The 14,593-nt window shown below is 39.1% G+C and overlaps 1 protein-coding gene across 1 annotated transcript in view; it reads right to left on the bottom strand.

Annotated features, from left to right (window-relative positions):
* The window catches only part of LOC127620365 (visinin-like protein 1), a 39,081-nt gene extending 27,810 nt beyond the window's left edge, over positions 1-11,271 (bottom strand). Inside the window, exon 1 of the mRNA XM_052093576.1 lies at positions 11,156-11,271. The gene's annotated coding sequence lies outside the window, so the exon portion shown is untranslated. The remainder of the gene's footprint in view (positions 1-11,155) is intronic.
* Between the last annotated feature and the right edge of the window lie 3,322 nt (positions 11,272-14,593).

Raw genomic sequence — 14,593 nt, 5'->3', positions numbered from 1 at the left:
TCATAATGCAAATGACAACTGCACAAACAATGCCTTGTTCTAAGCTACTTATAAATAGCCTTGTTCTCTCTACCCTGTTTGGACATGGTTATTTTATATGGGGACGTGTGGTAATGTAACAGCCTAATTACCAGAGCTTCTCATTGATATTAATCCTGTGTAAAACATGCATGTCAGTAATTTTTCCGGACTTTTTGCGTGCGTGGTGGTGGCGTAGTGGGCTAAAGCATATAACTGTTAATCAGAAGGTCGCTGGTTCGATCCCCACAGCCACCACCATTGTGTAAGAGCAAGGCACTTAACTCCAGGTTGCTCCGGGAGATTGTCCCTGTAATAAGTGCATTGTAAGTCACATTGGATAAAAGTGTCTGCCAAATGCGTAAATGTACCTATCAAACACTCTGTAATAAATAACCCGTTATTCTTATCCCGTGCAAATTGAGGCTGGTGGATCTGCACTCTCCAGCCTGTGAACCCTTTGATGCTACTCATCGTGAACTCAAAGTTCACCAAGTGGATGTTGGTTATTGAGAAGTCACCAGAAAATGTAAGACGTTTTTCAAAACGTCATCTAATGCTGGCTGTTGCGTGTGGACTGATGCATGAGAAACAAACGAGCCTGATTTATTTTGATTAGGAAAATTAGAAAAGGACACAAGTAGTAATTTTGTGATTTGAGCAGAGTGAATGTGAAAAATTGTGTTGAGCCCTGTGTTTCAGATAAAACACAGGCACAGATAAAATGACATAATGTGAAAAGATTGTCTATATTTTTAATTCAAGAGTGTACTGTAGGATTACTGGCTTGCTAATGTAACCAGTTCAGTGGTATTTGGCCAGATATTCAGTTACGTGTGACAGCAGTGTGTAAATGCAGTCGGCACTCTTATCTCTGTGATTTATACAGACATTGCCTATCCCGTGCGAATCGACAGTAAATCTTACAGACTTCCGAGTTAGCCTAATAAAAATGATTTTACTATACAGACGTATGTTTGGGAAAATAATCTGTTTTGAACTGCCTCTGCGATCTCACCTCACTGTAGTCTGTTATTGGAATCGGCACCTGTCACCATCAGCTCACAAATCACACCGAGTTTAAACTCAGCCTCATCTCCGATAATCCACTCTGTTTAAAATCTTGGTCCTAATACAGCCGCACCACCTAATATTTGTCAGTGTAGAAGCACACAGATATGAGCGCAGTCTTGTGAAACACGCTTCTCGCTCCGCTCACATGCTCTGTTGCATATATATTTGTTAAATGTATTTGTTGTTTACTTGCATAAATTGTTCCATTTATAATTATTTACACTGATACTCAGAACACATGCTAAATCGGTACTGTCTCTTTAAATACACAACAGCATCTGAGCGCAACGACAGGTGATTTTGTTCCTGCACTGAAGTTAAATATGTTTATACAGCAGATGCGTGAGTAGCGGCAGATGTTGACAGTTTGATTTGAATTGTGCTCGTCACTTTGTTAAGCAAGAACCTCAGAACTAGTTTAATGAAGAGCATGTAATGATGCAGTTGATAATAATGTTATCTATCACCTGGTGAATATTTCTCATTTATTTTCTCGCCAAAAGCATTTTTTTTCTTGCAAGTTACAAGTGTTAATTTTGGACCATGTCTACATGAAGTAGCTACGTTTACAGGTATGGCTTGCTTTTCTTCTGTAAAAGGCTCATAAATTGTCTGCTACCACCCGCTCTATCTCTGCTCCTTTTTCTTTTGAATGTCCGATTTTGGATTCAGTTCTGTAGATACATTAACAGACTAAACAAATGACATCATGACGTGTACTCAGTTTGGACTGCGTGCTGGTTGATGGACCAGAACACTTTTGCTAACATGGGAGGAGACAAGGTACTCCCCATTTTGACAGGTGGAAAACAGTTTAATTTTATTCCAACCAATAGCATGTTATTACCATATATATATATATATATATATATATATATATATATATATATATATAACAAATGATAATATAATGAAATATTAATGAAGCCTTTCTGTGGCCCCCTCCAGTGAGGGACCCTGTTACTTAAGACCATCATTACCCGCAGTTTGACGCCCCTGTGGGATGTTAACCTCCTAATCTTCTCAACAGATGCAAAATCATGATCATTCTTCATAACAACAGTGAAAAACAAAATTTTTAGTAAATGCACCTTAAATGAGCACAAACATATCCACAGGATACAGAAAGACAGAAATGCATTTTAATGTAGAGCAAATGTGGACTTTTGCATAAGCCTCCTGCAGATTTTTCTCCTGAGAAATAGACTAACATTGTGTACCGAGTGTAACTATCACTAGCCACACAACATGGCAATTTGCACAGCAATAGAGTTGTGAAACTAGACAAAATAACTACAAAAAAGTGGATGTTGGAGAAGTGACCTGAAGGATAGCGCACAAGCATTGGTGTTTGGCCTGGGTGACCCGAATATGTATCTTGTAGGGATGCACCGATATGAAACTTTTTGTCTGATACCAACTTTAACAAAATCCTATAGGCTGATACCGATATTTTGCAACTTTCCTTATGTTGTTATCAGATCAAATGTTTACTCCAGGTATGGTAGTCAGCATCAACTCGCTGAGCTACCCAGGCTCCCTGAAATTTCAATCTTAATTCAATCAATCATGCAGCATTAATGAACATCATACCGATGTCTCACAAGTCAAAGTCTGCTGGTTTCAAAGCATGTTGGATGGTTTCCCTGATCATGTAGTCAATGGGAATGTCCCGCTTTAACAACAACGAAAGTATAATAATGATATAAAACATGTTCTTAGGAGTATCATCCCTTCTACATTCTGTGGCTATTATTATTTCTTGATGGTGTATTTGAATTCACAATTCAGAGTTTTTACATTGTGTGTTACTAATTAATTATAAATAAACCATTGTTTTTTCATATTGGTGTTTTAATGTTTATTACATATATGCCGAAGGTTTTCATTTGGTCAATAATTGTCCAATAAATATCAGCAGCCAATACATCAGCGCATCACTAGTATCTTGCTTACTATGACATTGATTCCACTCTCATTTAATTACAGGCAGAAAGAAGAATACAAATACAAACACTATATGTTGCTATTATACTATTATACTAGTTAACTGTATGTTACTTGACAAAATGCACCTCTAATATTCTAATAGTAATAATATCCCACTCACGATCTGTTCCAAAATGTACGCATCTTAGATATGCTGCCTAAGATATCTAATTTTGGCCAAATTCTAAGCATCGTATGTATTCCTCGTAGGCGATCCCAGAATGCACCTTGATGAGCACTGTGGAAAAACAAATCCAACATGGCGTACAAAGCAAGATACATTTTTTATAATAAATAAACTTAGAATTAAAGTTAAGAAATAGTTTATTATGATAAAAAATTGACTATTTTATCCAAAATGTGTGTTTGAGTTATGCATATTTATGCTCATTAGAGTAGATTATCGCGTTTGTCCTCTCGCGTCACCTGTACTGAAATCAGTTGGGAGTCGAGTCTCCCATGTGCTGCACATGAGGAGTGCTATTTGAATGGAGTGCATGGAGTTGCCGCTTTTGTAGAGTGTTCCAAATTAGTCTCTTATGAGACTGCATTTCAGTTGCCATAGAAGACAGCTGCCTACAAGCAGGAGACAGCTAGGCAGCTCACTAAGTTTGGAAAAGTCCCTATATATTATTTGAGTAATTATATATCCCTAATATAGCTCACTATATCTTTCTTTATAAGGAAAATTAGGAAAAACATCTAAACAAAGTTGATAGATGCTTGAATGAAACATAATTGAGAACTCCCATCTCCTGAGTTATTAAAGATCAATCCCTGAGCAAATTTCTTTTAGAGTTTAAATAACTAGTCTTGTTTACCTGCTCTAAACAAATCCCACTGCATCATGTTAAATTTGCCCCATGTTGTTTCTATAGTGATGTTTCCCCAGTACTGAGGAAACATATTTTCCATTCTCAGGAGAAGAGGGCAAAAGACTGAAGGACACCGCACCTGCTTTCTACATCTCAAAATATTGTAGGCACTAAGTACTGTAATTTGCTCCTGCTAATGCAACACACTGCTGCCATGGAAAGCTAGAAATACAAAGAAGAATAATGGTACTGTATATTTTGAGGAACCCATCAGCCCTAACGTGTTCCACTCCACAGAATGTTATGAAACTTCCTTTTTCTTCCTCAGAAACCAGCTGTATTATGTTCTGTATTAAACATAATAAGGCTACTTGTGATGGAGAAAAAACAAGTTGGTAAATGGGAGAATATCAAGGAAAAAGGTCGCATTTCACCCCAATATCAAAGAAATATAGAAAATTATATTTTCACATTATTTCCATGACAATTAGACACATTTACACCCCCTAATTACTCTTTACCATGAAACTTTAATTCACTGAAGTGCCATTCAACTGATCACAAACTATAGTCATCATTACTGATGTAAAACAGCACCAAGTAATTTTTTATCAAATCTAGAAATACCCCTTTTCCAGCAGCCATCACTCCAACATCTTATCCTTGAGTAATGCTAAATTGCTAATTTGGTACTAGAAAATCACTTGCCATTATATCAAACACAGTTGAAAGCTATTTGGTTCGTTAAATGAAGATTAACATTGTCTTTGTGTTTTTGAGTTGCCACCGACAGTTTGCAATAGACTGGCATGTCTTAAGGTCAATATTAGGTAAAAAAAAATCTTTCTCTAGAAACTCATCAGTCAATCATTGTTTTGAGGAACAAAGGCTACACAGTACAATGCCTGAAATTGCCAAAAAAACTGAAGATTTCAAACAAAGTTGTACACTACAGTCTTCAAAGACAAAGGTCAACTGTTTCTAACAAGGACAGAAAGAGATGTGGAAGACCAGATGTACAACTAAACAAGAGGATAAGTACATCAGAGTCTCTAGTTTGAGAAATAGATGTCTCACATGTCCTCCGCTGACAGCTTCATTGAATTCTACCTGCTCAACACCAGTTTCATGTACAACAGTAAAGAATAGACTAAGGGGTGCAGCCTTATGGGAAGAATTGCAAAGAAAAAGCCACTTTTGAAACAGAAAAAGAAAAGATTAGAGTGGACAAAGAAACACAGACAATGGACAACAGATACTGTAATTGGAAAAGAGTGTTATGGATCTTAACCCCATTGAGCTTTTGTTGGATCAGCTAGACAGTAAGGTGCGTGAGAGGTGCACAACAAGACACATCTATGGCAAGTGCTACAGGAAGCGTGGGGTGAAATGTCATGTATGTTGAGTATCTGGACAAACTAACCTAGAAAGCCAAGGATGTGCAAAGCTGTCATTACAGCACATGGAGGATTTTTTGATGAGAACTCTTTGAAGTAGTTTAAGTTTTTTTCAAATTGTAATAGTTATTTTTCACATTATTAATGTCCTGACTATACATTGTGATCAGTCGAATGCCACTTTGGTGAATAAAAGTACCAATTTCTTTCCATAAGAGCAGAATCTGTACATTACACCAAACTTTTGGCCTCCGGTATATATATATATATATATATATATATATATATATATATATATGTGCACAAAGAAAATGAGGCCTATATTTCGAACATTAAGTTACAATTTTTTGCATTACATTATTTTCAACACACCCACAATTCTCATTACTGTGACACATCCAGAGGTTTTACTTTTACTGTTCTCATTGTTTTTAATGATGATTCTCAATACCGTAACACAGTAAAAAAGATATTATTGTACAATTAATTTTTTTAAATAAAATCAGCAGTACCTGGGTTTAGTAATCAGCTAGTAAGATGGGTTTAAAATGTAAATAATATATAATGTTTCTTTTTTAGTAATAAGAATATCATAATGACCACCTTATTTTGCATTGTGTTAATGAGAAAATTGAGGCTATGGGGAATAGTCTTGCATTTGAATTATTTCATCATGTTTCCTTGGTCAAAGGGAACATATGGTGGGATTTAAATGGTTGTTATTAAGAATTCATAGAGGGTTTTAGCTCTTTTTTTATTATTTATGTTGTTTTGTTGGAAATAATACTCACTTTTTAAATGCTTTGTCAGGAAAGGAGTTCAACTTGTGCAAATTGACAAATCTCGAATGATCATTGCGCTTGAAGTACTAGACTGATTTTGGAGGCTCCTTATATACTATGACACAATTGCCTCAACATCTCCTGTTTCACATTGCCTTAATATTTGTGACCATTTTGATACTTGCCAAATCTAACCAGCCACAACCTGACCTCTTGGTTTATACGGTATCCAAAGTCCTCTGACTGGCATTTGTTATTTTTGTAGAATCTGTATGATTATAAAAAAAGAATATCATCAAAATTGTATTAGTCTTAAATTTCCCCATCTCAACTTTTTTGGAGTGTGTTGCAATGAACTGATTTGAAATGACTGTACATTAAAAAAAACAATGAAATTCCCAAAGTAAAGCATCATATAATGTTTAGTTGTAATGATTTTAATATAGCAAAGGGTGAATATAATTGATAAATCACTCCATTTTGTTTTTATTAGCAATTTTCATACTGTCCCAACTTTTTTTGGAATTGGGGTTGTTTAAAATCAACACCAAGTTTTCAAGGTCCTGCCACTCTTACACTACAAATCCAAAAAAACATAAATAATTTATTTAAGTGTAGCCTACTACATCATCCATCTCTATTGAGCAGAACCAAACAATAGTATGATTAAAATCCTGTTCCAGATGCTGGAATAATTTAACTTGTGCAAAATCAGTATTTAGAATTCAGAACGGCATTTCACACCGATGCTCAGTCTTTCTGTGCTCATTTTAGTGCACAGCATTTGATTTAAGTGGCTTGGCAGGCTGTTTTTGACCTGTGCCCTTTCAAGGATGGTACTTGGAGGAAAATAAATAGGATTATGAAATGCGGTGACCAGTCTGGGCAGATAATGTAGCGCACTGCAATGCTTTTGCAAGTGCACACTTGTGAATAATATTTGTTTGCATCAAATGCAGTGTGAAACCTCAAACATGGATGCAACTCCACAAAATGCAAATCGATTGTAAACAAAAAGGTCAAAATATCATCTCTTAAAATTGCCACATCAATGTCAAATCAATTTGTGTTAAAATCAATAGGCTGGAAATAGACATGCAGTCAGATCTCAAAGGATGTGCTGTAGCATACTATCTATAAGTTAATGCACAGTAGGCGTCATTTTATGCTAACACTAAGTTTGGCTTTGAACAGTCGGTCTTCTCAAAATCAGCCTTAGAGTGGTTTAAATCTCATGGCGTGACTTATCTATATACTGTAAATAATATGTTGGGTTGAGCACATAAAACAATTTGTTTCTAACACCCCGGGGCGGCATCCAATAACTCCAGCTGCTAAATGTATCTGACAGCATCCACCCATTATGACAGTGTACTTGCCACTCATCCGCATTCAGAACAGGAAGCAGAGCAAAGAACAACCACAGCAACAAGAGTAAAAAACAAAACAAGCCAGAGCTTTCTGATTAACATGAGGAACATTAACAATATGAACAGAATCATAGAGTCCTCACTAGTTCCTAATTGCAGACATTCCTTTGTTTTTCCATGTCAAGCTGCCTGGAGGCCATTAGATGGGTCCCGCCCAAAGAGCTGACAACTGTCTGTGGCTTTTGCAGCTCAGCCATTTTAAATTTGCCATCCATCTCCATGAAAACCAGAGCATGTGATGTGGGTATTCAGTCAGCCAGCCATGCGTGTGAGTGTAGGAGTGCCCGATACTGCCGCACTCTTGTCTTGGGCAAAATCATGGCGAATTGGTGGGCATGTATATGCCAGACTAACCCAATGAACTTTCCCACTGCAGGAAAATTAATATCTGCAGGAACAGTAATACCAGCTCAAAAGGTGATAACAATGTTTTAACTGGATGTGGCAGAGTGCTAAGTTTATGTCCTAATTTCTAGGGCTCCTTTGCTGAGTTGCAACAAACGCCAAATGTATAATTAGAAATAAGCAAAGACCTCCACAGAAAGTTATGCAGATTTCCACACACACACAGACTGATCACACAGTGAATTCAGCATTAGGATGCTGAAAGTTCTGCTGAAATTATCTGTACCGGAATTTGAAACACTGCTAGAAGTGTTGCTGTGGTGAAATGTCCATGCACAGGGTTGCACAAAGGTTAGTTGTATTTTGAGTAATAAATGATACATTCAACAGGAATACATATGTTATGAACCCTACTCCTTATCCCAAACCTCAAATGAAGATTTTTAGAAGAATATATCAGCTCTGTAGGTCCTCACAATGCAAGTGAATGGTGACCAAAATATTGAAGCTCAAAAAGCACATTAAGGCAGCATAAAAGTAAGCCATACAACTCTAGTGGTTTAATCCATGTCTTCAGAAGCAATAAAGATCAATATTTAAGTCCTTTTGTATAAATCTCCACTTTCACATTGTTCTACTTTTGTTTTTGGCGATTCATATTTTTCATTCATATCACCACCTACTGGGCAGTGAGAATAATTTATAGTAAAAAAGGATTTAAATATTGATCTGTTTCTCACCTACACTTATTATACCACTTATAAAGATATGAATTTAACCACTGGAGGATTATGGGTTACTTTTATGCTGCTTTTATGTGCTTTTTTGAGCTTCAATATTGTGGTCACCATTCACTTGCATTGTATGGACCTTCAAATAAAAGATATCCTTCTAAAAATCTTCATTTGAAAGAAAGTCCTACACATACGGGACTGCATGAGGGTGAGTAAATGATGAGAGAATTTTCATTTTTGGGTGAACCATATGTACTGTATAATTTGAGTCTTTACTCTGGGTCACACTTATACAAACTTTAAAGCATTTTTTTTTTTTAATAGCTGCTTGTCTCAAATAAATTTAAATCTAAAGATGAAAATACTTCAACAACACGGTGAATCTTGCATGTTTTCCTTATGAGTCGTTACCAAGCTCGGTGAACAGCTGTCGGTAGTAGTACTCACCTTTATTACACAATCATACCATGATTCAGACCCAAATGTACAATGTCAAAAATGATGAGGGTAGAGGAAAGGGGGTGAAATCGATCTAGAGGGTTCAGACCAAGCAATTGAACCAAGTGTGAAAGGAAACAGCTGCTTCCATCTAATACTTCACCACAACAAGTCAAGTTTTGAGACCTTTCAAACTAAGAGTATCCATCAATTAGAGATAATAACAGATTGTATCCAATCTGCCCACACCTCAGTAGTTTAAGTGTTTCACAGCCATCCAATGTAATGAGGCCCTGGACCTCCTCTCATCATCAAAATCATCCCACATCTCTCAAGCCCTCTGTTGTTTCATCAGAAACTGATGTGCACATAATCACCGCATCCATTCATTATTTGAGCCTAATGAGCAGTGGCCATGAGACATAATGAGCTGATTGAGGCATCATGGCCACTCACAGTCCTCCACAATAGGATACAAATAGACATTGACATGATGCCAACACACCGATGTCCTCACAAATCATTGCTGATCATTTTAGTGATAGTTCAGTGGTGAAAACTTGGATGATCACAAAGGGCAGTCATTTATTTATTCAACTATTTATTAAATGTCGGTATGCATGTTGTAATACAAATGTGTGATCAAGGGTAATGAGGAAACAGAAGCGCACATTCACAGAGAAAATATTGTACAACAAACTGACTGTGTTTCATAATCTGTTAGCTGCATACCTAGACAGCATCAGAGACAATTTAGCCAGAGACAGACCACTTGTATTAAAATGAATGGGAGAAATTGGAACACCCAATATGGCAGATGTAGAAAAGGAAGTCCTTTCTTTCAGGTAAAAAAGCCAATCACCTTTTAGATGCAGACATCACCTGTCAGTCAACTTGAGAATGTGCATTCACCTTAGCTGGACAAGCCTGAAAAATAGTGCTTTTTAGCATGATATGAGCTAAAGAAGCACAATTTATGATACCATTGTTTTCAGATTTTATTGCTGATTTGAAATGTTCTGTGATCGTAATCTTGACCAACCTTTTTAGAGATTTCAGTCTTTTCCCATTCAAGTGATAGGAGCTGTACTTTTATGCCTCTTGTGACCATAGAAATTAGCTGATGGTTGCAGAGTGGACCGACTGCCTTGAAAGAAACTTTGACAGCATATTTGTTGCAAAAATTTTGCAGAAGCTTATGATCCCAGACAATGCTGGATGCACCAACAGAATGGTGCCCAAACAAATTAGCCATGCACTTACTGTATGATGCCCCAAAATGCTGCATGCTTCCATGCTGCCCTTAAATGGTGCATGTGTCCATGCTGACTAAATATGCTGCAAAGACTGAAACACACATGGTCATATACTGTCAAAGTGAGCTGCACACCTAGACAGCAATTTTTTGGGCATCATAGGCACAATGTCCATATGTGATGCCCATAAATGCTGACTAGGTAGGCAGCTGACTAGGTTTTGATACACCGCCATGTTGTCCCGCACATACATGCGTGGCGCAGCGAGCGCAGACACAACAGTGATTCACAAGCACGTACGCACGCAGGCTGTTGAACTTTTCTGGCACCGCGCGCTCGATAAACAGACCTTAACGCCTCGTCATAATGTCAATACCGTGAGTTAATAAATGCAACAGACCAAGACAAATGTATACAAACCACAGGCGAAGTTAGCACACTCATTTGAATATAAGAGCAAACCAACAATCACAAGACAAGACCTACGTAGTGGCTTAAACACAAAATTGTAAATGGCAAATTAACATTCCGTTCAATCCATCTCAGCGTCTAGTTGGCATCTATATGACTGCACGACATATTACTGCAAACGTAAGAATAAACAACATGACAAATGAATTAAGGCTTTTTTACTTTCAATAATTGTATTATTAAAAGTTGTTAGGAGCAAATTCCTGATAAACACACGCGTCATTATAGACAAGTCAATTTTTATTTTGTTTGTAGGTCCATTTATAAAGTGCCACCAACCAAAATACAAAATTAAATTTTATATTATATTAAGCTAACCTTGAAGAAGGATTACACACATTTGCTGGTCATATGAAATGGTAGTGAAGTAGAAAATTATTTCAGTACAGAAAAATATATTACTTACACAAATATCGTGAGAAAAGTATCCGGTCTTGTATTAAACGCTCAAAGTGCCTCGTACTCTTGCGGTAGGAGGAGTAAACTGTACTTCAACAGAGAAACGCCACCTATTTGTTTCTGCTCTGTGATGAGCAGGATGAATGGAGCGGTTCTGTTTCCCTTGCCAACACATTTGCATAAGGACCGCCTTTTGCGCTCTCTCATTGGCCAACACTGGAGATTAGCGCAGCTGTCAAAATTATTCGTTTTTCATTCGATAGTCTAAAATGTTAGTTATTATTTTTTTTTTTTTTAAACAGCTAGTTGCCGCATACCTTACAGAATCGCGCTTGTTGCACCTTACTGCAAGTATGATGAATACAAGAGGAAATGTTAATGTATATATTTACTCGAGCAATGAATTTGCATTAGGTTGGCAACGGACTAGCGATCATATCCTAATATGACTTATTAATGAACTTTAAACGTGTGGAAGCAATAGGTTAGTTCTAGTTAGGTTAGTTAATCTATCCATCCATCCATCTATCTAGATCTCTTATTAAAGGTGCACTCAGAATTTCCTCATTAAAGTTAAACTCCTCGACATGAATTGTAATTTTGCAATACGTATGTAGGAAATCATGACCACTCACATTAAAATGAAGACTCCAATCATATCAGTAACCTTAAAAGCAGTTTTATTCTACATGGGGAAGGTCCACACATGGGGGCTGCCATGTTAGAAACACATGACCAGCCTTTTACAACTTACTTAAGGTATGGCCAAAATCGTTCACTCATTCACAGGGCTGAACTGGTAATCTGGCATACCGGCCATTTTTCCGGTGGGCCGACATACTTTGGGGCCGATCAGGGGCAGACTGGCCTTTGGGATAACTGAGCAGGCCGGTGGGTCCCCCAACTGAAACGGAAAACTATGGATTTTAAATGATGCTGCGTCCACGCCGCTAGGTGTCAGTGTAAGTCCAAGATAATAATAATAATAATAATAAATTGAATTTGTATAGCGCTTTTCTCGAACTCAAAGTCGCTTTACAGAGCATGTGAGAAACAAAAAAAAAAAAAAAAAAAAAAAAAGATATTATTCAGGGACATATAGAGTTGAGAGGGGCAGGGGGCTATGGATAGGCAGAGGTGAATAGATGGGTCTTGAGGCGGGACTGGAAGATAGCTAGAGACTCAGAGGTGCGGATCTCATGGGGAAGAGAGTTCCATAGCCTGGGAGCTGCCCTGGAAAAGGCTCTGTCCCCAAAACTGCGGAGCTTGGACTTGTGAATGCAGAGGAGACCGGCTGAGGTGGACCTGAGGGACCGTGAGGGTTGGTAGGGGGAGAGGAGGTCAGTGAGGTATGAGGGGGCCAGGTGATGGATGGCTTTGTAGGTAAGCACCAGGATTTTGTATGTGATCCGGTGAGAAATGGGAAGCCAGTGTAATTGTTTAGGACTGGAGTAATGTGGTGCCAGGATTTGGAGCGGGTGATGAGTCGGGCAGCTGCGTTCTGGACCAGTTGGAGTCTTTTTATGTAATTTGAGCTGATACCAATGAGTAGTGAATTGCAGTAGTCCAGTCGTGAGGAGATGAAGGCGTGAATGAGTCTTTCAGCAGCAGAGGGTGTGAGTAAGGGTCTGATTTTGGCGACGTTACGGAGGTGAAAGAAAGAGGTTTTAATGACATGACGGATGTGAGGCTCCAGGGAGAGGGTTGAATCAAAAATCACGCCGAGGTTGCGGGCCTGGGGAGATGGGGAGACAATGGTGTCGTCAATGGTGATAGTGGTGTTATTGGTTTTGCTGAGAGTGGATTTGGAGCCTATGAGGAGGAATTCTGTCTTATTGCTGTTGAGTTTGAGGAAGTTGTGTTGCATCCAAGTTTTAATAGCAGACAGACAGGAGTTGATGTGGGAGAGGGGAGGATTCTGAGGGGATTTGGTGCTGAGGTTGATCTAGGTGTCATCGGCATAACAGTGGAAATTCAGTTTGAAGTGGCGAAGTATCTGCCCAAGGGGAGAATGTAAATGATGAAGAGCAGGGGGCGAGTCACGGAACCTTGTGGAACGCCTTGGGTGACTGTGACTGTTGCAGAAGTGAGGTTATGAAGAGAGATGAAGTGGGATCTGTCGGAAAGGTAGGAATGGAGCCAGCTGAGTGCAGTACCTTCGATGCCAAGGTCTTTGAGTCTGGTGAGCAGGATGTTATGGCTCACAGTATCGAAGGCTGCACTCAGATCGAGAAGAATAAGGATGTTAAGGGAACCGGTGTCAGCGGAGGTGAGGAGGTCATTGAGAACTTTAAGGAGAGCGGTTTCTGTGCTGTGTAGGGGGCTAAAACCAGATTGGAGAGGTTCAAATTGGTTATTGGCATGAAGATAGGTTTGTAATTGTGAGGCAACTATACGTTCCAGGGTTTTAGACAGAAAGGGAGGGTGGATATTGGGCGGTAGTTGTTAAGGGAAGAGGGATCCAGACCAGGTTTTTTGAGGATTGGGGTGACAGCGGCAGTTTTAAAAGCAGAGGGGACAATTCCAAGGGACAGTGAGGAATTGAAGAGGTTAGTGAGGTAGGGGCAAAGGACAGGGAGGCAGGACTTCACGAGTGGAGTAGGGAGGGAGTCAAGTGAGCAGGTAGTCGGTTTGGAAGAGCTGATGAGTTTAGAGATTTCCAGAGTGGTGACCGAGTGAAACTGGGAGAGGAGGCAATGTGGAGAAAGGGGAGGGAGGTCAGGAGGGATAAGGGAGAAAGGGGCCATGTTAGGGGCTAGATTAGATACTGGGAAGTCGGATGCAGGGGATAGAGATTGATAAATTATATTGATTTTATCAGCGAAAAAGTGAAGGAATGAGTTACAGAGATCCGGAGTAGAAGTAGGGAGGGTATTGGTCCGAGGCTTGATGAGGTTGTTCAATGTGGAGAAGAGGGTTCTGGAGTTTTGACAGGGGTTAGTGAGGATAGTGGAGAGGTAGGCAGATTTGGCAGCAATGAGGGCATCTTTGTAGGCAATGAGGTGGAGTTTATAGGCTTCATGGTGGACTATGAGCGATGATTTTTTTGTCAGGCGTTCTAGTTGGCGGCCGGTTTGTTTCATTTTCCGGAGTGCAGGTGTGTACCAGGGTGACGAATTGTTAAAGGTGACAGTTTTTGTTTTGAGGGGGGCCAGAGTGTTAAGGGAGGTACACAAAGCAGAGTTGAGGTGGTTTGTGAGATCATCAGGTGAGGTAAGGGTTGAGTCCAGGTGGAGAGTGGTGGAGAGCAGGTCAGAGAGATGATGGGGATCAATAGATTTAATGTTGCGGAATGTGATTTCTCTGAGGAGGCGGGGGCGTGGGGTTGGAGAAGGAATGGTGAACCGTATCAGTTTGTGATCAGAGAGGGGAAAGAGGCATGGATGGAGGTTGAGCACTGGTTGGTTAGTGGAGTAGACCAGGTCAAGAATGTGTCCTTTTTCAT

The sequence above is a fragment of the Xyrauchen texanus genome, chromosome 26 (assembly GCF_025860055.1).
Source record: "Xyrauchen texanus isolate HMW12.3.18 chromosome 26, RBS_HiC_50CHRs, whole genome shotgun sequence".
Classification (NCBI taxonomy): Eukaryota; Metazoa; Chordata; class Actinopteri; order Cypriniformes; family Catostomidae; genus Xyrauchen; species Xyrauchen texanus.
The sequence above is the reverse complement of the archived record's forward strand: the minus strand, read 5'-3'. Positions and strand labels throughout refer to the sequence as shown.